The sequence below is a fragment of the Ambystoma mexicanum genome, chromosome 5p (assembly GCF_040938575.1).
Source record: "Ambystoma mexicanum isolate Mex_15411 chromosome 5p, UKY_AmexF1_1, whole genome shotgun sequence".
NCBI lineage: Eukaryota > Metazoa > Chordata > Amphibia > Caudata > Ambystomatidae > Ambystoma > Ambystoma mexicanum.
This window is the reverse complement of record NC_090930.1, coordinates 847,566,051-847,593,917: the sequence shown is the minus strand read 5'-3', so window position 1 is coordinate 847,593,917 and position 27,867 is coordinate 847,566,051.

Sequence of the window (27,867 nt, the reverse complement as noted above, 5' to 3'; positions counted from 1 at the left end):
GGGCTATAGACTTAAACAACATGCCATCAAGGCCGTCAGGAGGCAACACTACCCACGAAGAAGGATGAGGTACACTCATTTCTGTGGTTAGCAGAGTATTACAACACTTAGGAGACTGTATTAAAAGATGCCAAGTTCCTTTGGAATGATGAATGTAAAGAAACGGTCAGGTTAAAAAAGGAAAAGATTTGTAATACCCCTAATTTATGAGAATTTGTTGTTGGAGATTCAGCAGGCCAGTGACATTGAAGGTTGACGCCAGCATTAAAGATCTGGGGGCTCTATTTTCCCAAATCTTTTCAAGGAAAAAGGATTGATGTGTCACACTTCTAGGTACCTGAGACGAAGTTGTGATACTGGTTGTATAATAATTGACCTTTTCACAATTGACCTCAGGAGAATTGACCTCGGGAAAATTGACCTAATTTAGAAGGTCAATTAGGACATATATGCGAGGGGAAACCCCCCGAAGCCCCCCACCCAATCCAAAACCCCCCACAATCCCCCACCCAATCCCCTTATATTATTTATAATCCAAAACGAACCCAATACATATATAAAATAACTAAAATAATATAAAGGTCAATTGTGCAGAAGGTCAATTAGGACCACTATAATTAGGTTAATTGTACAAAAGGTCAATTGTAAAAGGTCAATTTGGGTAATACCGTGATACTCAGTTATCGAGTTACCGGTTTGTGTGTGGGCAATACATAATTTCCAGCACTATGTGTGGAGGAAATGTTTTGAGGTCTGCACCAGCCACTAGTCCCTCACTGGCGTTCTAACTGCAAGGTGTAGGGAAAAGGCCACATTGTGCATTGCACGTCTTAGCCAGAGGTTACAAGAATACAACTTCCAAGTTTAGTACAAACACGGAGTTCAGAATAAAATGGCAGCTTTCTTGTCTTGTATGCCCCTTAATGATGGAAGTAACTCTGAAACAGTGCAAGGAGAAGAAGTGGTGGCCAATGTTCACTCTTTACTCCCTGGGGGCGGGGGGGGGAGTCACCATTCTTAAGGTGAGGATAAGAGCCATAGGCCGAAACAGAGGTATTTGTCAACAATATAGCTTTATTAACTTTTCTCTCAACTATTTTTTTTTTAATTATTATGTCTTTCAGGACCAAAGGACAAAAAAAAGGATACAGGTTGCTGAAGCTCTGTTCTCTTATTACGACTTTCTTTCCCTTTTACCTTGAATGTGGGCTCTTCTCTTATGATCAACTTCTTTCTTTAAGCTGTATTTGTAATCCAAAATAGACCCAGTGTCACTGTACTTCTCCGTATGATGAATCAGTCATATATTACTGGTTCCACTTTATTTCTATTTAGTCACTTTCAAATAAACCAGTCTATATCTTGCGTTTGTTTCTTTTAATTGTAATTCTCTTTATATGTTTTTTTTTATACAAGGAGTAGGCAGTCTCTTTTGTACTCACCTCTTGAGACTTCTGGTTTCCTACAGTGTCGGTTGGTAATTTCACAAGACAGACTGCGTCTTCTCTTAACAAACGTTAAATTGTTTACACTCACAAACGTCCCTTCTTTCTGCTTTGCGGGACACATTCATCACGGCGTATAACCTCACCTTCATTACGGAGAGAAAGGGGCAGTACCTCTGCGTTCGTTCCTTTCTTTGTGGGCGTAACCTTCTGTACAACTGGTCCCTTCACGGACCGCCCCTCTGTTATTGCCAGAACTGTTGTTTCCACCTTCGAGCGATGTTTAATCTCCGATTGTTTTACAGAGGTTCAGCTGTTACCCAGCTGGTAGCAAGGCGTTGTCAGTGGTTCTAACATCGCTGTTGGTGGAACACGGCCCCCTCCTCAACGGCAACGCTCGTCAAAGCTGCTTCACATACATACAATTCAGGGCCTTCCCTGTAGACAGGCCTGCCCTTTCAAGAGTTCCTTAACATATATAACAGCCTCTATAGCGCAACGGAACAACGATTTCTTCAAATAGTGAACATAAAATCTTCTTTTCGACTTGTCAACTAATTAATATGCCCACTCGTAACGGACGTCTTCCGTTTCAGGATCCTCCGTCTCCTAGCAACAAGACAGAACCCAGCCACACATTAGAGAAAAGGCCCCAGCAAGATTATCTCTGTATTTCATTGGCAGATTACAATGTCTTTAAAATAAACAAATACTGTCTTCTCATGTCAGCCTTTCCCACAGCTGTTTCGCCTGGTATTGTCGGAGCTTGTTTCTAGGGCAGAATTGTCACATACCCCCCCTTCTAGGCCCTTACGTTCGGGAAGGGTATGTTGACGCGATAAAAAATCTGCTTGAGCCATCAATTTACCTGGATGATGTACTGTTTTAAAGGAAAAAGGTTGCAGAGAAAGAAACCTTCGTAACACCCTGGGATTGGTATCTTTATTCCTGGCAAGCCATACAAGAGGTGCATGGTCGGTTACCAAAGTGAATTCTCGACCCAACAGGTAATATCTTAGGGCGTCTATGGCCCACTTCACTGCGAGACATTCCTTTTCAATTGTCGCACAGTGCATTTCATGTGGAAAGAGTTTTCTACTGATGAACAGAATTGGCCTTTCAGATTCACCTTGATTCTGATATAACACGGCTCCTAGGCCAGTCCCAGAGGCGTCAGAATGGTGCTGAATAATCTGGACAACGCAGGACTGCATTTTCTGTGAGGGCATTTTTAAGGGCACTAAAAGCTTTCTCAGTCTCTTCTGTTCCCCATTCTTTCTTTGGAGAAGCTGACTTCTTTAATAAATTAGTTAAAGGGGATGCAATACTTGAGAAATGAGGGATGAAACTTCGATAGTATCCAACAAATCCAAGGAAAGCGTGGACCTGTATGGCGTTCATGGGGAACTGTAGACGTTGAATCACAGCCAACTTCTCTTCTTGAGGCCTAATAACTCCTTGTCCCACAAAATACCCTAGGTACTTTGTGTGGAAGTTGGCGACATAAGTCTTCTTTGGATTTATGTGTAGTCCTGCAGCTTTTAACTCTTGTAGTCTTGTATCACAATGTACTAAATAATCTTCCCAAGATTGATTAAAAACCATAATATCATCTAGTTATGCACCAACATATTGCTCATGCCCCTTAATTAGTGAATTCATCAACCTTTGAAAGGTTGCAGGCACTCCATGTAGACCAAACGCTAGTACCGTAAATTGGTATAAACCAGTAGGCGTAGCAAAAGCTGTTTTTTCTCAGTCTGGTGGATGTAAAGGTATCTGCCCATATCCTTTAGTGAGGTCAATTGTGGTTAGATACTTAGCTTTTCCGAGTTTGTCTAACAAATCTTCTATTCTAGGCATGGGATGGGCATCGAATTTTAAGATCTCATTCAATTTTCGCAAGTCCATCCAAAAACGTGAGCTCCCATCTGGCTTGGGAACTAGGACCATTGGAGAAGACCAATCACTGTGAAAGGTTCAATTACACCGAGTTCTAGCATCCCTTAAACCTCTTTATTAATTATTTGTAACTTTGCTTAAGGTATCCTATAAGGCCTTAATCTGACAGTTTTCCCCCGGTGAAGTGTTTATATAATGATGAGTGAGAGTTGTTCTTCCGGGTAGGGATGATAATGTTTCGGAATACCTATCTAAAACTTTTGATAGTTCGTGTTTTTGTGTGGTAGACAAGCCTTGATTTATGTTCAGAGCTTCTTTTCCCTCTTTCTTCAAGAGTTGTGGAAAATGTTCTGTATGAAGCTCATTAGTACTGTTCATAGCCAGGGTTGTAGTGGGTTCAACCCATTTCTTAAGTAGGTTTACATGGTAATTTTTGTAGCGTTATTCTTTTATCTGGTTGTCTCACTCTATAAGTCAATGGTCCTAGTACTTCTTCTATATAGTACGGCCCTCTCCAGGCAGCCTACATTTTATTCTCTGAAGTAGGAATGAGAGCCAAGACTCGGTCCCCTTTTTGAAATTTTCGTAACTGAGAATGTCGGTTATAATACTGTTCTTGCTTTTCCTGTACTTTCATTACATTTTCTCGAGCTACAGATTGTAACTTCTCCACACGTTCTCTGAGTTGACACGCATATTCGGTAAGAGTTATTTCCTCAGTTGGTTGTTCTTCCCAACTTTCTTTCAGTATGTCCAGCAGAGTTCTTACTGGTCTTCCAAACAGAAGTTCAAATGGAGAGAAACCTGTTGAAGATTGTGGGGTATTTCGAAGTGTCAATAATATCCATGGTAACAGTCTGCCCCAATTCCTTTCTCCTGGTTCAGCGGTTTTCCGTAACATCTGTTTGATGGTCTGATTGTATCGCTCAACAAGACCATCTGTTTGGGGGTGGTAGACCGCAGTTTTCAAGTGCTCAATTTGTAAGATCTCACAAACTTGTTTTAGAATACTGGAAATAAAATTAGTTCCTCGATCGGTTACAATTTCCTTGGGTATCCTGACCCTACTGATGAATGGAATTAGTACATCACAAATCTGTTGTGCAGTCGGAGACTTAAGGGGAAAAGCCTCTGGGTACCTCGTAGCATAATCCACAATCACTAAGATATATTTATGTCCTCCTGGAAGAGGGATCCAGTGGTCCTACAATATCCAACCCTATACGACTAAAAGGTTCCACTACTATTGGCATGGGTTGTAACGGGGCTTTTCTTATGCTTGCCCTATTTTTTTTCTGACACTCTTCACAGGCCTGACAGACTCTGGCAACTTGGGCGTAGAATCCAGGCCAAAAGAACCTTGCCAGATACTTCTGGGTAGTTTTATCGGTTCCCAAATGTCCCTCTCCAACTTGTACATGTGCCACCTCTAATACTGTTTTATAAAACTTACTGGGTACCAATAGCTGACGAATAGTCTTCCCAGCTGTGTCTTTCGTGACTCTATAGTATAACCTTTTGTCAATTACAAAATAGGGTTTGTTTCCCTGATTGTTCCCCTGGGCGGCTGTTCTAGCATGTTTCAAAAGTGGATCTAATTCTTGGGCCAATTGAAAACTATCTCCACCTTCGTCAATCCTCCAATCCACAGCAACTGGAAAAACTTTTTTCTCTCCCCATTCTTTTTTTAATCTTCTAATATCAGCTCTACTTTTCTTGATCTTACCAATAGTTTTGGGTATTTCCTGATTATAAAATGGTGCACTTTATAACCAATTTTCTTACAAATATTTTATTATTCGGGTAAAGTTAGGGACATCAGAGCCAATCAAAAGGGGCTCTGGAAATACCAGCAGCACAGCTGCTCTAACCCACATGTGCTCCCCAGCCACTTTCACATTTATCTCTTTGGTAGGATAGACTCTTACATCCCCCTGTACACACCTAATGGGATATTTTTTAGTCGAGATTGGTAGCTCACCTACAAGTTCATTACTTACTACAGTCTGAAGGCTTCTTGAATCAATCATTGCCCTGGTGGGTTTCCCATCGACCTCAGCCTCACATGCATACACGTAAGGGGACCTCGTGGACAAGGTACAGCCTGTGCCATCTTCTTCTTTTGGTATTTCAATTGAGCCTACATCCACTGGTTCCGTTTTGACTCGCTTCGCACATAAGCGTGCTAGGTGCCCCCAATCACCACATTCAAAGCACTGTAGACCCTTGGAGTTGTAACTCAGAGAGCGATTTCCAGCAGGGACTTCACTAGTCGATCGTGGCTGATTATTATCCGATTCAGCCCTTCTTACCATCGAGTTTGGCCATCTTTGATTATTTGAGTTTCTGTTAGAAACATCGGATGGACTCATTATGGGTCTGGAATTTCCTGTATAAGTTATTAGTCGACCATGACCCGCCTTCTGATAAACTGAGGCAATATTGACGGCCTCAACCAGACTGGGGCGATGGTGTTGACGTACCCAGCGTTGAATAGGTAAAGGCAGCGCCTCTATAAACTGCTCCAATGCAATTTTTTCTGCCATTTCCTGAGTATTGGTTGTGGCTGTTTGTAACCACTTATTACTTAATTCCTTTACCCTATAGAAAAGTTGACGGGGAGTTTCCTCAGTCTGCAACTTGAGCTCCCTGAATTTTATTCTATATGCTTCTTCATCGTGTCCCAGGTGCTCTAAGACTACTCGTTTCATGTCCATGTAATTAGTATCTCCAGTTGGACTTGCGGCTTGATAAGCGCTTTGCATTTCCCCCGTCATGAGGGGTGCGATAAAATGGCACCATCTGTCAGTAGGCCACTGTGTATTTCTGGCCACGTGCTCAAAGTTCACAAAAAAATGGGCAGGGTCTTCCCCGTGAGCACATTTTTGTAAGACAGACGCTGGTACTTGGGAATGCCTTCGCACATTCGTAGCCTCAATTAACTGTGCTTGTTGTACTTGTAGCGCTTGTTGAAAGGCTTGTTGGTCTGCTTGTGCTTGTTGGCTTTGTATTTGTAAAGCCATGTTGTCCTTCACTTAATGTCTTAATTAAGGCCTCCATGGTGTCCACTCTTATCCCACCGCTGCCACCAAATGTCACGGTTCTTAAGGTGAGGATAAGAGTAATAGGCCGAAACAGAGGAATTTGTCAACAATATAGCTTTATTAACATTTCTCTCAAATATTGTTTTTTTTAATTATGTATTTCAGGACCAAAGGACAAAGAAAAGGATACAGGTAGCTGAAGACTCCGACACCCTCTGCAGAAGAACCTTCTCTGTGTTGGTAAGTATTTTGGCAAGTCTTGTTTTAAAGCTCTTTTCTCTTATTATGACTTTCTTTGCCTTTTACCTTGAATGTGGGCTCTTCTCTTATGATCAACTTCTTTCTTTAAGCTGTATTTGTAATCCAAAATAGACCCAGTGTCACTGTACATCTCCGTATGATGAATCAGTTGTATATTACTGGTTCGACTTTATGTCTATTTAGTCTCTTTCAAATAAACCAGTCTATATCTTGCGTTTGCTTCTTTTAATTGTAATTCTCTTTATACTTTTTTTTTTTAATACAAGGAGTAGGCAGTCTCTTTTGTCCTCAACAAACGTCCCTTCTTTCCGCTGTGCGGAACACATTCATCATGGCGTATAACCTTGCTTTCATTACGGAGAGAAAGGGGCAGTACCTCTGTGTTCGTTCCTTTCCTTGTGGGCGTCACCTTCTGTACAACTGGTCCCTTCACGGACAGCCCCTCTGTTATTGCCGGAACTGTTGTTGGCCACCTTCGAGCGATGTTTAATCTCCGATTGGTTTACGGAGGTTCAGCTGTTACCCAGCTGGTAGCAAGGCGTTGTCAGTGGTTCTAACATCGCTGTTGGTGGAACACGCCCCCCTCCTCAACGACAACGCTCGTCAAAGCCGCTTCACATACATACGATTCAGGGCCTTCCCTGTAGACAGGCCTGCCCTTTCAAGAGTTCCTTAACATATATAACAGCCTCTATAGCGCAGCAGCGCAACGATTTCTTCCAGCCGTTAAAGTAGGGACCCGCAAAGGGACCTTGGTGCTAAGTACGGTACCGCAATTTGCGGTACCGTACTTAGCGCCTTCCCCAGTCCCATTGAGCCCTATGGGGCAAAAATGGTAATGGGGAAGGGCCAATGTTCAATGGGGAATTACCGCCCCGCCAACCTTGTAATTCCCCATTGAACATTGGCGGACTCGTTACGATACCGGCACCAACCATGGTGCTAATAGCGCCATGGTTTAGCGCCAGTATCGTAATGAGGGCCAATGTCTTTCAAATAAACAAATACTGCCTTCTCATGTCAGCCTTTCCCAGAGCTGTTTCGCCTGGTATTATCAGAGCTTGTTTCTGGGGCAGAATTGTCACAGAGGGTCAATCTCTCGAGAGGAATGGGAGGAAGAGCAATCAAAGGATGTTGTCAAGAGGAGAGTTATTTAGTAGGAAAGTAAGGGTTTGTCCCAAAAGGAAACATGCTTATCAACACACCTATTGGGATGTGAATGATGAGCTGTCCATAGAAAATGGATTGTTAATCCATAGTCAGCAGTTGGAGCCCCCGTCTCTCTTCAGCAGCGACCTTCTCATGCTACTTGTGTAGTCCACCCACGGATCACAGGGACAAGGAGGAATGTCGGAGAAAGGTGCTGGTGGCCTGAGGTAGGTTTGTTAATTGAAGGACTGGTCAGGGAATGTTAGCCTTGCCACAATTAAGTCTTAAAGTGTCTAAACAAGAGCTGAGCCCATCCCTTCCCTGTATGAGGCATAGAAATGTATAGGTATTAATGGTTTAGGTTCTTAATATATGCTGGTGCCAGGAATTAAGTGTGTGATTGCTATGTTGGATTTCTACTTCAAATTGCTTGTTTGTTAGGCAGAAATCAGCAAGTGATATAGTGTTGCTCATGGTGTACATTTTCAGTAAAGAGGTTTACCCGGATGTGATTCTCAGTGATAATTGTCCTCCGTTTAGAATGACTCAGATGATACCCTACATGACGAAGATGGGAATTAAGGGGAAGGCCAGTGCAAGTTACCACCCAGACACCAACGGGTTGGTAGAGAGTTTCAACAGGGTGGTGATAGAAACTATTGACAATGACATGGACATCACCAGAGTTCTGGAGGAGATGATTTGGAGTGTCAGATTATCCCCTAACAGGATGTGGAGAACTGGAGTATTGCTCTTCCATCTACTTCTGGGAAGAGATCCAAACACTAAATTGAATATTGCCATGGGTCTAGAGAACGAAGAGATTTCTTCCCAAGAGCTTCCGCAGTGCAAATCCAAGGTCCTATAGATCTACAAAAAATACTACAATGTGAGGGGTTTTTGTGGTGCAAAGGGGGTTTACCCAGGAGGCCTCGTGAAATGAAAAAGGGCAGGTTTTACACAAAAGGATGGCTCCAAGTTCTCTGGTCTGATATGGGTTGGTGATGTTTTCCTGAATGCCCTTAGGGTGGAGGATGGCAATAGGGTAGTAAAAGGGGGCAAGCATGGAAGGCAAGGATTTGAGGAGGTCTACAGAAGCCATAGTTCTACAATCCCGCAAAGGATTTTTAGGGGTTGGGAAGGTGAGATGGAGGTCAGAGTTCACGACACTAGAATTTCTAGTAAGGGCGATGACAAGTTGATGCCCATTCTGGTTGTTGAGGCGCCAGGAATGGAATCAGAGATTGAGGTGGCAAGATTTCCCGCTACCAACAGCAGTAGTACAGTGAGGTGTGAAAGGGAGGAGAAGAATTACTATAGTGCAGTGGGGATGATCATAGCATTGGCGGAGAGGCATTCCGGCAGGTGACACAAAGTAATAGGCAAAAGAGAAAGGTTCAAGTTAGGTTCCAAAACGCAAATGTAAATATTTTACACTATGTAACTTTTCTCTTCTCTGTCCCTTCCGATTTCTACTGACCTTCCCTTTCACCATCCTTTTGCTTCATGTTTTGGGATGGGAGGTGTGTAATATCCGTCTCCATTCTGTCTCCCATCTTTCCTTCTCCAGCTCCCTAACCGCCTCATGAACCATTCATGCAATCTATGATGTGCCTGCCTGGCCTCCCAAAACAAGCCTTCCCATGTTATCTGCTGGTCATGTAGAATGTTTGGGGAGATTCCCTGAAGAAGTGGTGGAGGGAATACTGGCAATCTCTGGAGGGAATGCTGCAGGGCTTTGCATTGTGGTGAATAATGTAGCAAACTGGGCTTGCCTGCCTACAGAGTCTTCATTTTTGCACCTTTTGTAGGTGGGGAGAACACCAAAGCACTGAGAACCATGCTTGTTTTGTGTAGGTGTAGGGAATGCCATGGTATTGTTACATAAAAATGAATTTTGTCAACACGGGGAACGCTGAGGCAGTGTTGGGCAGCCTGCCCGTTGTAGTTTGGAGTTGCATAAAATGAACATGTTTCAATCATCTGAAACTTGGCATCGCAAGTGGCATCATAAGTGCTGAGGCGGTTGGGCTGCCGTGTTGCCTGTTCCTTCATCCCTACTCCATTATGGATTGCCTGGAGTTACGCGCTACTGCCGAGTCGGCAAGAGGAAGCTGCAACTCCCGCAATGCGGATTGAATCATTCTGCATTTTGCCAATTCCATTGAATCCATTGGATTGTGTTGCTGCCACTCATCCGCCCTCCCCCCCGACCACATAACAGCCCGACTCAGGATTCAAATAGGCAGTGAACGCGCATTGCGCGAGCATCGCAAGTGGCATCATAAGTGCTGAGGCTGTTGGGCTGCCGTGTTGCCGTGCTGCCTGTTCCTTCATCTCTACTCCGTTGTGGATTGCCTGGAGTTACGCGCTACTGCCGAGTCGGCAAGAGGAAGATGCAACTCCCACAACGTGGACTGAATCATTCTGCATTTTGCCAAGTAATTTATGTGACTTTGCTTGAGCACCTTATGTTTGTGCTCACTAACTGTGTATACGCGTAAGCGTTCTCAACTCAGAAAGGAGATCAAAGGAGCTTATTTTCCTGTTTCTTCTTCTCCTTTTTCTAGTTCCATTGAATCCATTGGATCGTGTTGCTGCCACTCACCCGCCTCCCCCCCTGGCCGCGCCCACATAACAGCCCAAATCAGGATTCAAATAGGTGGTGAACGCGCATCGTGTGCATCGCAAGTGGCATCATAAGTGCTGAGGCTGTTGGGCTGTTAGGGTGGTAGGTGAGTGGAGGTATCCTTCTATATTTCATTGCATTAGAAGGCTTTTAAACGCAACTGCTTAAATAAGCAAGCTTTCTGCTCATTGTAACATTGTGTTATGGATGTAGCTTTATGGATGTAGCTTTAATGGCGTCTGGGTTGCGCAGTGGCCGTCTAACAGAACTGCCTGCTGCAAATATCTTAAATGTTGATGCAATGATATGTCCTGGCAATGCTGAATACTCTGACTCCCAAGAGGGGTGCGATTTCCCCAATCTAAATAAGGTAACCAATACTGATTGCATCAATGTGCCCATATCTCCTTACAAAAGTGCACCTTCTAACAAGGTGACGAAGACTTGCCTACTATAGGCAAAGTGTTTCAGATTAGTATTCCAAATTGCATTACACCCGCAGAAGTTTTGAAATTAGAAGAGTGACCTTTATATGAGATGCAGCCATAGGTATCCTGTGCGATATGGAGACTGCACTTCCTAATGTGGATAACTCACAAAGCACTTCAGGATCGGAAAGTGGTACTGCCTCTGATATGCTTGCAGGGGGGCCTTTTGCAATACATGAATTGAACAAGCGTTTTCTTGACTCCATCGGGATTTTGACCCCCTTGATTGACTATAATCTTTTGTTTGATCTACCTTCTATGGCCCAATCTTCTAAACCTCCTTTCCCTCTTGAACTTTCATTTAAAGAAAGTGCCTATGAATCCTCTTTTAATTTAAACAACATCAAGAAGAAGGAGAAGTCTACTTGCAATCTCTTAGAGTTAGACTCCACTAAGCCAAGTATTCCTTTCAGTAACACTGAGTTTGAAGGGCGGCATGTGGAAGAGGACATGGATTTACCATGTACTTCCCCTCCCACTAGCCTGTATTCATTCCCTGTTATTATCAGGATAATAGACTTATTAGATAAGGGCTTCACACACATGGAGTTAAGAGAGATGAACATTTTTTCAAACGAGATGATATATATGCTTAATCGTCTTGAAGGATTCATTATGGCAAAAGAGGCTAGCCCTCCAATCCATTGTCATTGTGTTTATGGGTCAGCCAATTAAGCAAATTAAATGAAAGACCCCCTCAGGTTGATAAGCATACTCAGCACTGTGATACTTGCACAACGGGTGAATCTCAACAGCCGGAAGAGTTTCCTATCCAACCTTTGGATCCATCTCCTGTTACATCTTTGGGTAGCTGGTTGAATGTAATTGACCTGATCAAACAAGATTTAAGGGAAATTAAGATGAGCTTAGCAATAGGATCTTGACCTGCTACGCCTCCTCCGATACCTCATGAACCAGTAACTGTTGACAGTTCCTCTGTTCTTGTAAAAATCATAGAAGAGGCTGCACAAGAAGAGAGTAACGTGAATATTAGCAAAGAAAAATCTTTGTTTCTATCCCGGCGCTTGAAAAAAGCTCATCTCAGAGTGGTTAAATGCACTGCAAAGCGCAGGAAAGATAAATTGCTTATAGAAAAAAAAATCCATCAATGGAGCGCTGGAAAAGGAAGCGATCGATCTCAAAGAGGAAAAGGCGATTCCTCGCCTCCAGGATGATGATGCAATTGACATTGATCAACTGTCTGAGGAGAGTCGTGCTCTTCTTCTTCCCACTTCACCCACAATAATAGTAAAAAGAAAAAATAATAATAAAACTAAGAGGAATACATCTCTTAGTATTCCAAATGTAGGGGATTGTGATAAACACTCTTCTCCGCTTAATAAGGCGAGTACTTCAAACTCAATGGGAAAGGTTCCTCAGCCCCGAGGTCAGCCAGGCTTGCCTCAATCCTCCCCCAAAGAATGCCAGAAAAAACAGTCTGATTTGATGGATTACTTTCCTAGTACGGGTACGAAATCTAGCAACAAAGTGGCGAATAAGGTGGCAAACCTTGTGCATTCAAAGGTGGAGGCATCTAAATAAACCCATAGATCATATATTGGTGGATCCCGAAGGCTATTGGTGCAGGTGTTCGGAACACCTATGCTAATGCTTGTAGATCAATGCATGAAAGTGCTAAATTGCCTCACCCCCTTACTAAAAATGATTATGGTATTATCTGCGGTCTGGGTAAATGTATAGGACTCCCTCATTTAGAAGTGAGTGATGCTTTGCTTAGTATGATAAGCGCCCCTTTAGTGTTAGCACAAAACCCTGTTGTTGCAGGTATGCACCTTAAGTCCAACAAGATCGGGGTTCATCCCCCTATGTAGAGCGCCACTGAACCCTAAATTAGATGGCAAAACAAATTTGTTAAGTTATGCCAACATCATTCATTCCTTGAATACAGTGGTTGAAAGCGGTGTAGTTTCATCGCAATCACTGGCTAAGGAACTGAACTTAACGGGAGTGGAAAATCACTCGCGGCATGAGAGGTTGTCAAATAAGGCAAATCTTGTATGTTGTGTTCCTAACATTGGTACATTGAAGTCAAGCCCCTCCATTTTATCATTGAAAGAGGGGAGGGTTGACTTTGAGTCTGGAGAAGCATGTCGAAGATGCCATTGCACCAACAAACATGTTACCCCAGGCTTCCCACTCCGAACCAAAGAACAATGTACCGACACCTCCGCCCCAAGAGTTTAATATTATCGGATTGGAGGGAAACCCTGATATTCTAAGAGGCGAACAAATCAATCGAAGATATTTCTTAGATGTTATTGCCCATATTCCCTCACTCCGTATCCTCACTTCTGGGGATTTTGATCGGATTGCCCTTGTTAGTTTGGACAACTACTGAATGATATGCTATGTATCCAGTGTTAACGTGTTGAAACACATCTGGGCATTTAGATCCAACCTAATGGAACTAGGCTTCTGCTTGTACACATTCAACTGCGAAATAGCAGCTGATGAATTCTTTCAGAAGCCGGTAGTAAGGAAATAAGAACCTCTTGGAGCATCGGAAGGTACGTCAGTGGAGCAAAATTGTATCTCACAACTGCTGGCAATGACGGCAGGAAAGCATGATTTGACTTGGGTTGAACCCTTACTTCGTTCAATTGGTTTGTTCAAAAATGCGAAACCCACGACTTAGCAAGTAAGGAAATCGGGATTGGATATAGTTTCATGGAACTCCTGTGGCCACTCGATGCTTCAGGGTGGTTGTCTTCTTTCCTTAGCAGAACTAACTTAGACATTATTCTGTTAGAGGAAACAATGAGCGTACATGGAATAATCCTGGAAGGTTTTAATACATTTTGTAGCCATGCCAGATAAATTGGGACGCCCGATGGGAGGACTCGCGATTGCAATCAATAACAGGATTAAATGTAAAGCTGACACTGTGTATTCATCGGCAAATGTGTTGGCAATCGCAATTGATGTTTATGAAGAAATTGAAGGTCCTCTTATTATTTTATCAGTATATTGGAACCCTTTGAAATTAGCATTGGAGGATATGTTTGACGATTTAGATCTATGCTTAGAAAGCATCTATACCCAGAAGCCTTGTTGCAATATCATTATTGCTGGTGATTTTAACTCAATGTGCATGGATATGAGTGGAGAAAGGTCGCCTGAATGGAATTCAGGAAATAGCTTAGCACAGACTCGTGATGCTAAATGGATTGCTTATTTTGATATGTGGGAGATAGCATTCGTGAACATCGCTGAATCGGGACAGCAGCATACATGGAGTCGAGGATCTGCTGTCGCAATGATTTACTTTTTTGCTACCTCCAACACGTTGATGCATTTAGCGGCACCGGTCTTTGTTCATCCGATCACATCTGGAGATCATGCTACGATGCACTTATATCTGAACAGGCCCTATCATAGTTATAAGGGAAATTCCTTGCTCTCTCTGACTGAAGACAACCGCCCTAAAATCTAGATTAGGTGGAATCCTCGCCTATGTAATGAGACTGCGGATAAGGTATGGAATGAATTTGCAATGGCAATGAGGATTCATAGCTATCATTCATCTCCCTTTCTAAAAGAAATAATCATTGGAGATATTGTAGCTCATGTCATACAATCGATAAGGGCCAAACCTGTAATGAATAGAATCTCTAATGCTGTGAAATATGATCCTGAGGTTCAGTTGTTAAAACGCAAAACATGACATTATTTGGGCAATAAATAAACTCGGCCATTCTAAAGCCCCTCGACCGGATGGGATTCCTTCATGTTTGTATAAAGCAGATCCTGCTTTATGGGCTTCTATTCTCAAGATCAAATTTGATCTAATAACAAAAATAGGGAATACTCCTGAACAATGGGGCACATCTATAATTGTCCCAATTTATAAAAAATGAAATCTAAATGATCCCCAAAACTACAGACCAATCTCCTTAATAGATACCTGTGCTAAGATATTTTCGAGTCTACTTTTACATGACTTACAGAAATTCATAACACAGAATACCATCCTATCCAAAGCCCAGATAGAATTTAGGAAGGGTATGGGGACAGCACTGAAAACAACTTTGATTTCCCATATTATATCTAATACAAAAAAAGGAGCCAATCCTGATCCTGTTTACATTGCGAGCATAGACTTGTCAGCTGCGTTTGACTCTGTGGTGAGGGATCTACTCTGGAGCAAAGTAATCATCTTGGGGTTACCAGAAGGAATAGTATTCTGGTTGATGAGGTTACATTCCGCTACAGCATACAAAGTTAAAATCACCAGAGAGGGAGCAATGACTGAGCCCATTAAAACTTTTATTGGACTCAAGTAAGGATGAAACCTTGTGACGATCCTTTTTAACTTATATTTGTGCAACCTGGATGATCTATGGAGTGGGTTGTATCCTGTTAGATTGGGCAATCTTAGATTGCACTGGCTCGCATTTGCTGATGACTTGATCATCATGGACTCTACACCAGCAGGTCTCAGAACAAACTCCAGCTATCTGAAAGCTATGCATATGACCTGAATGTAGTACTGATTGTTGGTAAAACTAGTATAGTTATTCTTCATGCAGGTAGAAAATTAAAATAATTTACATGGAAAATTGGCGAGTTGATTGTACAACAATCAACCGAGATACATTATTTAGGTTACCAAGTGAGCAGTAATGCATCTGTTGCTATATGGAAAGAAAGGCTTAATCAGAAAGCCCGACCATTAGCGAGTCAAATGAAGCTGATTTTTTCTTAATATTGCCATTTCTCGCTTAAACCGTTAAGGGATTTTTTAACAATGAAAGTACAAGCAGTTTTAATTTATATTCTTGATATGTGTCCTTTTGATTTGAGTAAGTATCTGGACTCTTTACAAAGTCGTCTACTTAACGGAGCCATGCATTTAGCATTATCCATACCCAATTGTGTAATCAGGCATGAGTTTAGTCTTATTTCACTCTCATGTAGAGTTCTAGGGCGTTCTCTTTCTAACTACGCAAAGTTTTTAAATCCTCCGAATAATTGCTTGTATAGTGATTTGTATGATCTGAAGGAAGCCAAAACGGTATATTCTATCACTAACTATCAAAAAAGTATACAGTTGTTATTGGAAAGGCTCTCTGTAACTCCCTATGACCTTTGTTTTAGACCTGCATTCGTTAAAAAGAAACTGTTTGAAAATTATTGGATCTGTACATTAGATCAATTAAAGCAGTACTCTACTTATACAGAATATGCGAAATTTTCACGCAAGAGATTGCCATGCTGCCCATATATTTCCATATTTCCTTGCTCACTCACAAGAACTCACTATATTCAATTTAAATTAAATCAATTTAGATACAAGGAGCGATGCAGATACTTGGCAGATATGCCACTGCATGTGCAGACAATTAAATGTAGGTTTCCTCATTGTGATGAACCAAATGAAACTTTGAAACACTTGGTGCTTGATTGCCCGCAGTTTAAAATATCTCGGACTCTGCTTTTAATGAAATGTGTTTGTCCTGATACTGTAGATTGGAATCTTATGGGATAGACTCATGTATGGTTCCTATTATCCATTAATGTGTGCATTAGGTCACCTCTAAAGGTTGTAGAAAAGGATCTAGCAGTTTTTGAAAAATATGAGGAAACATGAAAAAGATGAAACTTTTAATATTACAATGCTGAATATTGAATATGTTGTCTTAGCAATTGTTTTGTGATGTTTTATAGATGTAATGATTTTAATGTACAGTATTATTGTCACACAATTTATATCTATGATGCTCTTTGTAAAGGTTTTATTAACCGAACACAAATAAAAAAAATGTTTTTAAACAGATTCGACTGCAGTATTCAAACGTGGTAGGGTGCAAATCAAGGGGTAGGGCATGAAGGTGTCTGTTAGGTGTTTTTTACCTAGAGCATTAGGGGGTAATTCATATAATTCAGCACACAAGTGGCGCACACGGCTGGCGCACAGTGTGCGCGTGCGGCAGTCTGCACCAGCCGCGTGCGCCAAAATCCATTTCCGCACACAGCGTATTCATGGATTTCAACATCCATAACCAGCCGTGGCGCACAGTAGCGCAGCGACCCTGAAGCAGCGCCAGTTACGCCCCCAACCCCTCCCTGTGCGCCATGAACAGCGCACAAATCCTGTACATGGCGCACAGCCCAGTGGACCAGCATACAGCTGCCCAACCACAAAAACATCCGTAAAAATCCCCGCGCACCCCTCCGAATACATGTACACCGCTGCATGGGAAGTGTTACACCCGATTGGGCCGGTGCGAGCGGGGTACGTGTATTTTGGGGGTGCGCGTGAAGTTTTACACGCGATTGGGCCTGTGCGAGCGGGGTACTTGTATTTTGGGGGTGCGCAGGAAGTTTTACATGTGATTGGCCCTGTGCGAGTGGGGTGCGTGTATTTCGGGGGTGCGTGGGAAGTTTTACATGCGATTGGGCCTTTGCGAGCAGGGTACGTGTATTTCGGGGGTGCGTGGGAAGTTTTACATGCGATTGGCCCTGTGCGAGTGGTGTACGTGTATTTCGGGGGTGCGCGGGGAGTTTTACACGCGATTGGGCCTGTGCGAGCGTGGTACGTGTATTTCAGGGGCGCGCAGGAAGTTTTACATGCGATTGGCCCTGTGCGGGCGGGGTATGTTTATTTCGGGGGTGCGTGGGAAGTTTTACACGCGATTGGCCCTGTGCGAGCGGGGTACATGTATTTCAGAGGTGCGCAGAAAGTTTTACACGCGATTGGGCCTGTGTGAGCGGGATACGTGTATTTCGGGGGTGCACGGGAAGTGTTGCACGCGATTGGCCCTGTGCGAGCGGGGTACGTGTATTTCGGGGGTGCACGGGGAGTTTTACACGCGATTGGGCCTGTGCGAGCGAGGTACATGTATTTCAGGGGTGCGCGGGAAGTTTTACACGGGATTGGCCCTGTGCGAGTGGGGTACGTGTATTTCGGGGGTGCACGGGAAGTTTTACACACGATTGGCCCTGTGCAAGTGAGGTACATGTATTTCGGGGGTGCGCATGAAGTTTTACACGCGATTGGCCCTGTGCGAGCAGGGTACGTGTATTTCGGGATGCGCAGGAAGTTTTACACGCGATTGGCCCTGTGCGAGCAGGGTATGTGTATTTTGGGGGTGCGTGGGAAGTTTTACACGCGATTGGGCCTGTGCGAGCAGGGTACGTGTATTTCGGGTGTGCGCTGGAAGTTTTACATGCGATTGGGCCTGTGCGAGCGGGGTACGTGTATTTCGGGGGTGCGTGGGAAGTTTTACATGCGATTGACCCTGTGCGAGTGGGGTACGTGTATTTCGGGGGTGCGCAGGAAGTTTTACACACGATTGGCCCTGTGCGAGCGGGGTATGTGTATTTTGGGGGTGCGCAGGAAGTTTTACACGCGATTGGGCCTGTGCGAGCGGGGTACATGTATTTCGGGAGTGCGCGGGAAGTGTTACACGCGATTGGCCCTGTGCGAGCGGGGTACATGTATTTCGGGGGTGCGCAGGAAGTTTTACATGATATTGGCCCTGTGCAAGCGGGATACGTGTATTTCGGGGGTGCGCGGGGAGTTTTACATGCGATTGGACCTGTGCGAGCGGGGTACGTGTATGTTGGGGGTGCATGGGAAGTTTTACATGCGATTGGCCCTGTGCGAGCGGGGTACGTGTATTTCGGGGGTGCGCGGGAAGTTTTACACACAATTGGCCCTGTGCGAGTGGGGTATGTGTATTTCTGGGGTGCGCAGGAGGTTTTACACGCGATTGGCCCTGTGCGAGCGGGGTGCGCATATTTCGGGGGTGCGCAGGAAGTTTTACACGCGATTGGGCCGGTGCGAGCGGGGTAAGTGTATTTCGGGAGTGCCCCAACGAATTGTGTGTGTCCTCCCAGGTGTGCCCTCTCCCCCCTCCCCAAGGCCTGCAGGTAGACCCCAACACAGGGGTACACACTGCACCCCTGGCCATGCCCCACAGGCAGCCCATCCACCCTGGCGAAGCCCCCCAGCCAGCCAACATGTCACCATGAACAAGTGAGCACTGACCCATGTCCCCCAGCACCCCCATCCCCCCAGCATTGAGGGTCACCTGCCAGCAGGCCCCGACTCATGTCCCCCAGCACCCCCATCCACCCAGCATTGAGGGTCACCTGCCAGCAGGCCCCGACTCATGTCCCCCTGTACCCCCATACACCCAGCATTGAGGGTCACCTGCCAGCAGGCCCCAACTCATGTCCCCCAGCACCCCCATCCACCCAGCACTGAGGGGCACCTGCCAGCAGGCCCCGACTCATGTCCCCCTGCACCCCCAACCACCCAGCATTGAGGGGGCCTGCGACTCATGGCCCCCAGCACCCCCAATCATCCAGCATTGAGGGGCACCTGCCAGCAGGCCCCAACTCATGTCCCCAACACGAAAGGAAGCTGCACAATCATGGGCCTCATGTGCACCAAAATACCACCGCACGCCACCCCAGTCTTGACATGCAATGATTTCACCAATCCACCCCACACCGACATGCCTATGTCAGGACACAAAATCAAAAGTCAACCATGTACATCAACACATGTCCGTCACACACACACACACTGTTTGCCATAGATTGTGTAAAACCACAATTTTACATGCATGAACCCAATGAGCGAATCCCACACATGGAATTAAAATATCAAAATGTATTATAAACAAAATCAATGTAATGAAATTAAGGCAAAAAAATAATACAAACATGAAATGAAGTGCATGGCCAAAAATATGAAAAATGAAATGTAAAAAGAATCCAAATAAATCCTGAAGAAAAATGGTCCAAATTCTTTGTCCACCAAAACAAATACAAAGGAAACGTAAAAATCAAAATCCATTGCCCCATGGTGAAATCCAAAGAAAATGTGCACATAAATCCAAAGTCCAACAATGTACAAGGAATTTTTAAAGGGTCCATGAGCCCAACAAAAGAACTGAAACCTAAGAAACTACCTAAAAAATAACTATATACAAAAGTGTGGGGCATAGTCCAATCACCCCAAAAGAAAAGAAAACGAAAATGAAACCTAACACTAAAAACTATTTACAATGGCGGCAGGCTAGTCCGACGGGTTACTTTCCGATGTCCCGGGCCAGGGCATCATCGAACTCCTGCTCAATGTCCTGGAGGCGGTCCTCTTCCATGGCCCCGAAGGTTCGTAGGGACGATGCCATGTTGGACTCCAACTCCCTGCGAATAGCCTCGAGGCACTCGGCCCACCTCAGTGCCCTCCGCATGGAGTTCTCCGCCCTGACCATTGTGAGCCGTGCCTCTTCCGCCCGCCGCCGCTCTGCATCTATACGCTGGCCCAACCGCAGCCACACGGAAGACACACCCATTCCAGGGTCCTCCTGCCCTCTGGCCGATGCCTGCCCCTCTGATGTCGATGGCCCCGAGCCATCATTGCTCCCACCTAGAGCCTGCTGCTGCTGTACATGTGCCCTGTCCGATGATGCCTGCACATCCTCCATCTGCTGGTCTCCAGTTGTTGGGGTGTCCACCCCTGCTGGACCGCCGACTCCCGACTGTGGCAGGGATGGGATCTCCACCAAGCTGGCTGTGTTGGTCGGGCCAGGTCCACAGGCGGCCCTGGTGGAATCTGGGCCGGAAGATGGCAGGGAGAACGACTGGCGCATAGTCTCCACAGAGGTGGAGAGGTCCGCCAGAGTGCGCGACACATGTAGGAACCCACCGACCAGGGCCCCTCCCAACAGTGCCCCGTTGTGATGCTGCTCTTCGTGATGGTGTGCGTGCTCCCCCCTGGAAGCACGCATGTCATCACGAATGACACGCGTGCGCAACACGACACCAATCAGGACGGAGCCCATACGGTCATCGGACTCCTCATCCACAGGTAGTGGAGAGGCAGATGACGTGGGTCTCCCCCCTACCTGCGGACGGGCCTGGGACGAGGCATCCCTGCTGGTGCATGGTGGTGCAGTCACAGGGTCAGGGACAGAGACATGCACAGGCCCCTCCGCGGTGACCTGTGCTGCCTCCTGACCCTGGCCCTGGACTGCACCACTTGCACCAGTGATACTACCCCCACCAGGCCTCATGTGCGGCTCAGTAGCGCGCTCCTCCTCCTCTGTGGAGACCACCAACCTGGATGTCTCTGCACCGTCTTCCGCCATTGCAAGCCCCTGTGGGGGCTCACACGGCCCTTCCGCTACAGCCGTAGTGGCAGACGCGGCACCAGTCCCCTCGCTCCCGGATGATGGCAATTCCTTGGAGGGTGGCTGGGCCTTGCTTCGCCGCCCGGTGTAGGCATCCCCGCCGCTTAGCTCCACAGCGCCGTCTCCGCCCTCTTCTTCACTGGACGCTGCGTAGAGGGAGACATAGAACACAAGCATCAGGGTACTGTACAATAGTCAGAGGGGAAGTGAGTGGGCACCACTAGGTAGTTAATCCACGTTTCTCAAGTGTTGAAAAAATTGTAGACAAAAAAAAATGACTTGTTCAAACAATTTGTATTCAAAAATGTATAAAGGAGCTGGCTGTGACGGGTTCGGAGACACCCAAACTCAAAATACATGTAAAGCAGGAGACCAAGTGAGATACTGGGTCACACAGCCGCTCTCTATAGAACCCAGTCTGGGTATGTGTTTAATCAAAACTATTAAAAGTTCGGCTTGAAGGTGAAAGGGGATACCTTTAGTTGTAGATATTAAAAATAATATAAAATAAATCAATAAATTGATAATGAAACCATGTTTGTAGATATTAAAAATAATATCTACAAACATGGTTTCATTATCAATTCATTGATTTATTTTATATTATTTTTTTCCCTTGTTCCCGCCTCACTCTCCTACTTTTGAAAACCACAACTGAATGGTATGTTTTTGACTTTATTTCAATATTTCATGACACTAATATGTTTCTTTACACAAATTGTTCTTTCTATTTGTGACCATGTATGTATTATCTTTAGACCTGCCCTGACGAAGGAAACTTATTTCCGAAATGCATTGGCAATTTGGTCTGATTGATAAAAATGTTTGTGGTGAATCCTTCCTCACTAAGAAAACTTTAGTGACTTCTCACTCTTGAGATTATTTTGGATAAAATTGTTTTGAAAAACTACTGGAGCTTAATGTTTTTGTCATTTTTTCAACTAAAGGTATCCCCTTTCACCTTCAAGCCGAACTTTTAATAGTTTTGATTAAACACATACCCAGACTGGGTTCTATAGAGAGCGGCTGTGTGACCCAGTATCTCACTTGGTCTCCTGCTTTACTGTACAATTGTCCCCTAGACAGGAAGCAATAATACATGAGTGGCACTGTCAAACGTCACTTCCATCCTGTCCCTCCACAACACAAGGGTCAATGCACACAACACACATGCAGAAACAGGCACAGCGCATGCAATCAACATCAGCATCCATGTACAAGGGCCACTGTTAACCAAAAATGTTGCCTTCTTACTCACATGCATCATGGCTCATACTGACCCCAGGCACACACATCACCGGAGGCTCATCCATCCATGGCGTTTCAAAGTCACACACACGCTTCTCAGACAAACAGACATGCACACCATACATGTACATGAGAGCAGCACCCATTTCTCACCCACCACCCATGTCCAAGAACAGGGACTGGCATGCATTCATATGTGCATTCCGCATGCAGCTCCCCATGTCTCATTGGAACACATGCACCATCCATGTGGTTCACGCATTACTGGTCTCACATGCACTTCCATGATGTCCCGGCTCACACACATCCATACATGGCCTATGTTACACATACAGGAAAGTAGCTGACTACCAGCACACTGCAACATGCCCTGTTTCACACAGCAATGCATGGCCACTAGCATCCTCTGCCTCTAAGAGGCGCCAGGCCTTCTTGAGGGTCCTGGACTTGTAATCCTCCCAGCGCTTCTGGACGTGTCTCAGGTCTCGGGGTGCAACCCCCTCCGCGTTGATGGCACCCACGATGTCCATCCAGATCCTCCTCCGTCCTTCCTTGTCGGCGCGCAATGGTGTGAAGAGGGCATCATAATGCCCAGGACATGCTCCACCAGGACACCAACTTCCTTCTCACTGAAGCTGGTGGCCCTCTGCCTCTCTGGCTGGGGGTCGCCAGTGGTCTCGGATGGTGTTTGCCCCGACATGGCAACCCCCGAGGCAGGCATGGGTGGGCAACTGGGTCCTGGGGCTGGGCTGTGGAGTGATGGTATCCCAGTCGGGAGTCTTCTGTTCCAGCAGGGGTGGACACAGCAACTGGACCCCTGCAGATGGCTGATGTGCAGGCACCAAATAGCAGGGCACGTGGGCAGCAGCAGATGGTAGGTGGGAGCGTGCTCGGGGCTCTGGGGGGCAGGAATATGGCCTCCTGGGCAGGAGCGTGGTCTTCGATGTGTTTTCGCGTGGCCAGCTTGATACGGAGTGATTTGGCACGTGAAAAAAGTGCACGTCAGTGTGAAATCTGAGGAAAGGCCCTTAGCGCGTAAGCGCGTCTGTGACGTTACGCACGCGGGCATTTCCCTCGTGACGTGTGCATAGTGGTTCAGCAGTTCGCTGTACGTGCCTTTCGTGGAGACCGACGTGTGTGTTGTTACTTCGTGTTGTTTCGCGCGCCATCACAACTTCACAGCGGATCAAGGACATATCTCTTCTTTTGGCGGGGATATTGGCTACGTGTGTTTTTCATCATCACGTTAATCTGACGGTGAGTCGCGCACGCTATTTTTCCCACTGCGGGTGCCCCTGTGTATCGCGTACCCGTTTTCGAGGTCATAGTAGCCTGTGTGTCCCATGCGTACACGTTTTTCGTGTTACTGGGTGCCACCGCGTACTATGGGAGGTTAATTCCATGCCTTCCATACCCTTCCATTCCTTAAACAGCTTACCCATATTCCAGCTTATTAGAAGAATGCCAGCCTACTAAAAGAAACTCTTCCAACTGCGTAACTGTGCTCTAGCTACAACTAAATAGACAGCCTAACTACCATAGCCTAGGGTCTAGCTACACCTCAAAACAGCCTAATATCTATAAACTAGTACAACCCTGAAATCAAGACTACTCACAGCCAGTGAAATAGCCAAACATTTAAAGTCCAATAAACTTAAGTTTCAATTGAGACCACTCCTAACAGCTCGTACTAAGCATGAGGGCACCCACTCCAACAGAGTCTGTTGGAGTGGGAAACGACCACTGTGGACTGCCCTCACTTCCCGGTATGCCTTCTGCCCCATACCCCCCTTCCCAAATCACCCCACCCCCCTTTGCATGCCCTACCATTCCACTCTCCAAACACCAAGCCAGAGGAGCACGATGGCGAGCCAACCACCCTAAGACCACTCCTCCCCTGATCCCCTCCACCGACCAGCCCACGTTAACCACGCCCTCTCCCCTCACTATTTTAGCGGGCACACCTTGGCCTGCAAGCATCCACCCCCCGCCCTGCCCACAAACCCCCACCACCTCCCCCCACGAATACACCCTTTCCCATCCCTAAAAACTGCACGCCTAGCCCTAGCAAGAACCGAAGCCGCATCCCTCTCCCCCTCTGAACCCCCTTCCCTCTCTCACACCCCAATCGCAACAAGGAAACTAAAAAGGAATTGCACCTGGTCCCCCTCAATCTCTCAGCACTCCTCGCCTCCCCTGTCCTGACCCACCTCCACTTTCCCCCAATCACTTCCATCCCCCGTAGCTTCGCCTTTCCTGAAACCCCTTTCCCTCGAAACTCCTAACCGCCCACACCCCACATTCAAATCCCCCGAGCCAACCCGATCATCCGAGCACATGCAGCCACCCAATCCCGCCCAAAGCCCGCCAATCCTTCTGGCCGCCCACTCTTTCCACCGATCATCACCCACCCCCTCCCTCTCCAGCTTCCCCCCTCTCCGCCACTACCCCCTTCCGCCCCAGCCCCGAGACCAACCTCGCCTGCCGATGTGAACTGCATCCTATTTAATGCCCGATCCGTAGCAAAAAACAGATTCTCCATCTTTGACCTCCTCACCTCTGACAATCCAGACCTGGTTTTCGTCACCGAAACTTGGTTCTCTGATGACTTTGCACCAATCGCCAGTGAAGCCTTCCCCCCTGACTACTCCCTCGCCCCACTGAACCGTCCCTCTAGAGGAGGGGGGGACGCATTTGTCTACAAGTCTTTCTTCCACGCCTCAATCATCAACAACCAACCGTCCATTCCCTCCTGCGAATCACTCCTCGTTAAACTATCCCTCTCCCCGTCACTCTCGCACAGCTTCCTAATAATCTACAGGCCCCCAGGCTACGATAGACAATTTGCAAACAACCCCTGCGACTCAATCGCCACCCTTCAACTAAACCATCCCAACCTCACCCTTCTTGGAGACTTCAACATTTGGCTCGACATCCCCACCAACCCCATGACACACTCTCTGGTAGACGCAATTAACCTCCAACCCCACATAAATGGCCCGACTCACTATAAAGGACACACTCTTGATGCTATCTTCAGCTCCAACACCCGGATTCATTTAAACGCCCCCAACCCCATCATCTGGTCCGATCACTTCATTCTCTCTTTCGCCATTCACTCACCCGACCCCACTCCCGTACTTGAATCTGAACCACCAAATCTACGCAAATGCTGGAAAAAACTAAAAATCGTCCCAGACCTTGCCGACGCACTCCTCCAATCTCCTCCACCTACCTAACGGCTGACTAAACAACTGACCCCCGATGCCTTTGACTCATGGCTCAACGCATCTCTGATGCCGCTCACACCCCCTTGTAAACCATCATCCCGCCGGGGCCTTTTCCCCAGATGGTTCACTCCTGAGTTGAAGACCACTAAACAACTATATAAATACCTGGAACGCAAATGGCAGAAAGACAAAACCAAGGAGAACAGGGCCATCTTGGCCCGACACCTCTATCAGTACAAGGCCGAAATCTGGAAAGCAAAAAAAGCCCACTACAACTCCCGAATCGTAAACTGCAAAAACCCAAGCAAGGAACTCACAAAATCATCTCGGAGTTCACCAAACCGGCATGCACCACGGCCGTCCAAACCCCCTCACAATTACTGTGTGACTCACTCTCCCGCCACTTTTACACCACGGCTCTTGAAAGAACAAATACTCTAGCCACCAAACTGGCTCTCTCACAGCCCCCAGGCAATACTCCCCCCTTAGCGGCCAACCCCCCAGCTGCGACCACTACGCAACCAACATTTGAATCCTTTAGTCCAATGTCACCAGAGCAATTTCTCAAACTTCTATCTGCCCTTAAACCATCTGGCTCCCCGCTGGACCCTTGCCCGGCCACAACCCTCAAAGAAATTTTCGCTTCCACCTGCGCAGGAGAACAAGCAAGATCCATCATAAACGCCTCCCTTTCCTCTGGTATCTTTCCTGACTCATTCAAAATGGTTCATGTTAAACCACTAATTAAAAAACCTTCTCTCGACCCTCTCCAGTCCAAAAACTACCACCCCATCTCAAAGACCAGATTCCTTGCAAAACTCATTGACCGAACCACCTACTCCCAACTGAATACCTTTGTCGAAGCCAACAATCTCCTAGACCCTGCACAATCAGGTTTCAGAGCCCGTCATGGAACCGAAACCACCCTAACCTCAATCTGGGATGACCTTAAAATGACGGCAGACACCGCGGGATGCGCGGCACTAATCCTTCTTGACCTATCCGCCGCCTTTGACACAATCAATCACTCAATCCTCCTAGACCGCCTCCACTCCCTAGGAATTCGTGGAACCGCTCTTAAATGGATCGCTTCATTCCTCCAAGATAGGTACCAAATAACGATACTCTCCACCTATACCTCCCAAGCCCGACCAGTCGACACCGGAGCCCCACAAGGAGCATGCCTATCTGCACTCCTGTTCAATCTCTACTTGATCACCCTCCTTCCAATAGCTCAGTCACACAACATCCTGTGTTACAACTACGCCGACGACACTCAACTAATTCTAAAACTAATGAACTCAAATCCCAACTCCCGACCTGACCTGGCCTCCTGCCTCCTCAACATAGAACTCTGGATGACCAAAAGCCACCTCTTATCAAACCCCTCCAAAACTGAAATCATGGTATGTGGCAACGCCGAGCTTCTTCCGCAACCACTACCCTGGCCACCCGCCATGGGCAGCTCACCGACCCCCTGCAAATCAGTGAAAAATCTTGGATGCATCCTTGACTCCAACCTAACACTCTCGCGCCAAGTCAACAATGTCTCAAAATCCTGCCACTACCACCTTAAAACCCTTAGGCGCATCTTTCCATATCTCTCCTTTCCTAACAGACTCTCAGCGGTCCAATCAATCATTATGTCAAGACTGGACTATGCAAACCCCCTATACCTCGGACTCCACGCGTACCAACTGAATAAACTCCAAAGGGCACAAAACGCGGCAGCCAAATTGCTGCTTGCGCTCGGCCCAAGAGACCACATCTCCCTAGCCCTTAAGACGCTGCACTGGCTTCCAGTAGCGCGAAGGGTGACTTTTAAAACCGTATGCATCTCCCATCGAGCACTGCATAAAACCGGACCTCAATATCTTCAAAACAAACTTAAACCATATCACCCCCCTCGCACCCTAAGATCAAGCTCAGCCGGCCTCCTAGTCATACCTAAAACAAACTCAGTCAGATTAGGCGGATCATCATTCTCAGCCTTGGCCCCCACCCTGTGGAACTCACTCCCACCCCACATCCGCCAAACTGAGGATTTAACATCCTTCCGCAAACTGCTGAAAACCTGGCTCTTCCCCTAAAACCAACCGGTAACCAAACTAACCCAAACAGACAAACAGCATCTCAACGACACCAACCCATCAAACTACCTGAGACGAGAAATGGACAGCTGACAAACCCGAATATAAACTAGAAAGACAAACAGAATTAAACGAGTAAAGTAGATCAAAACAGTGAAGTGGATAATAAGAATAAATCATATGGAAACAGTAAGGAGATGTAAACTGCTGAA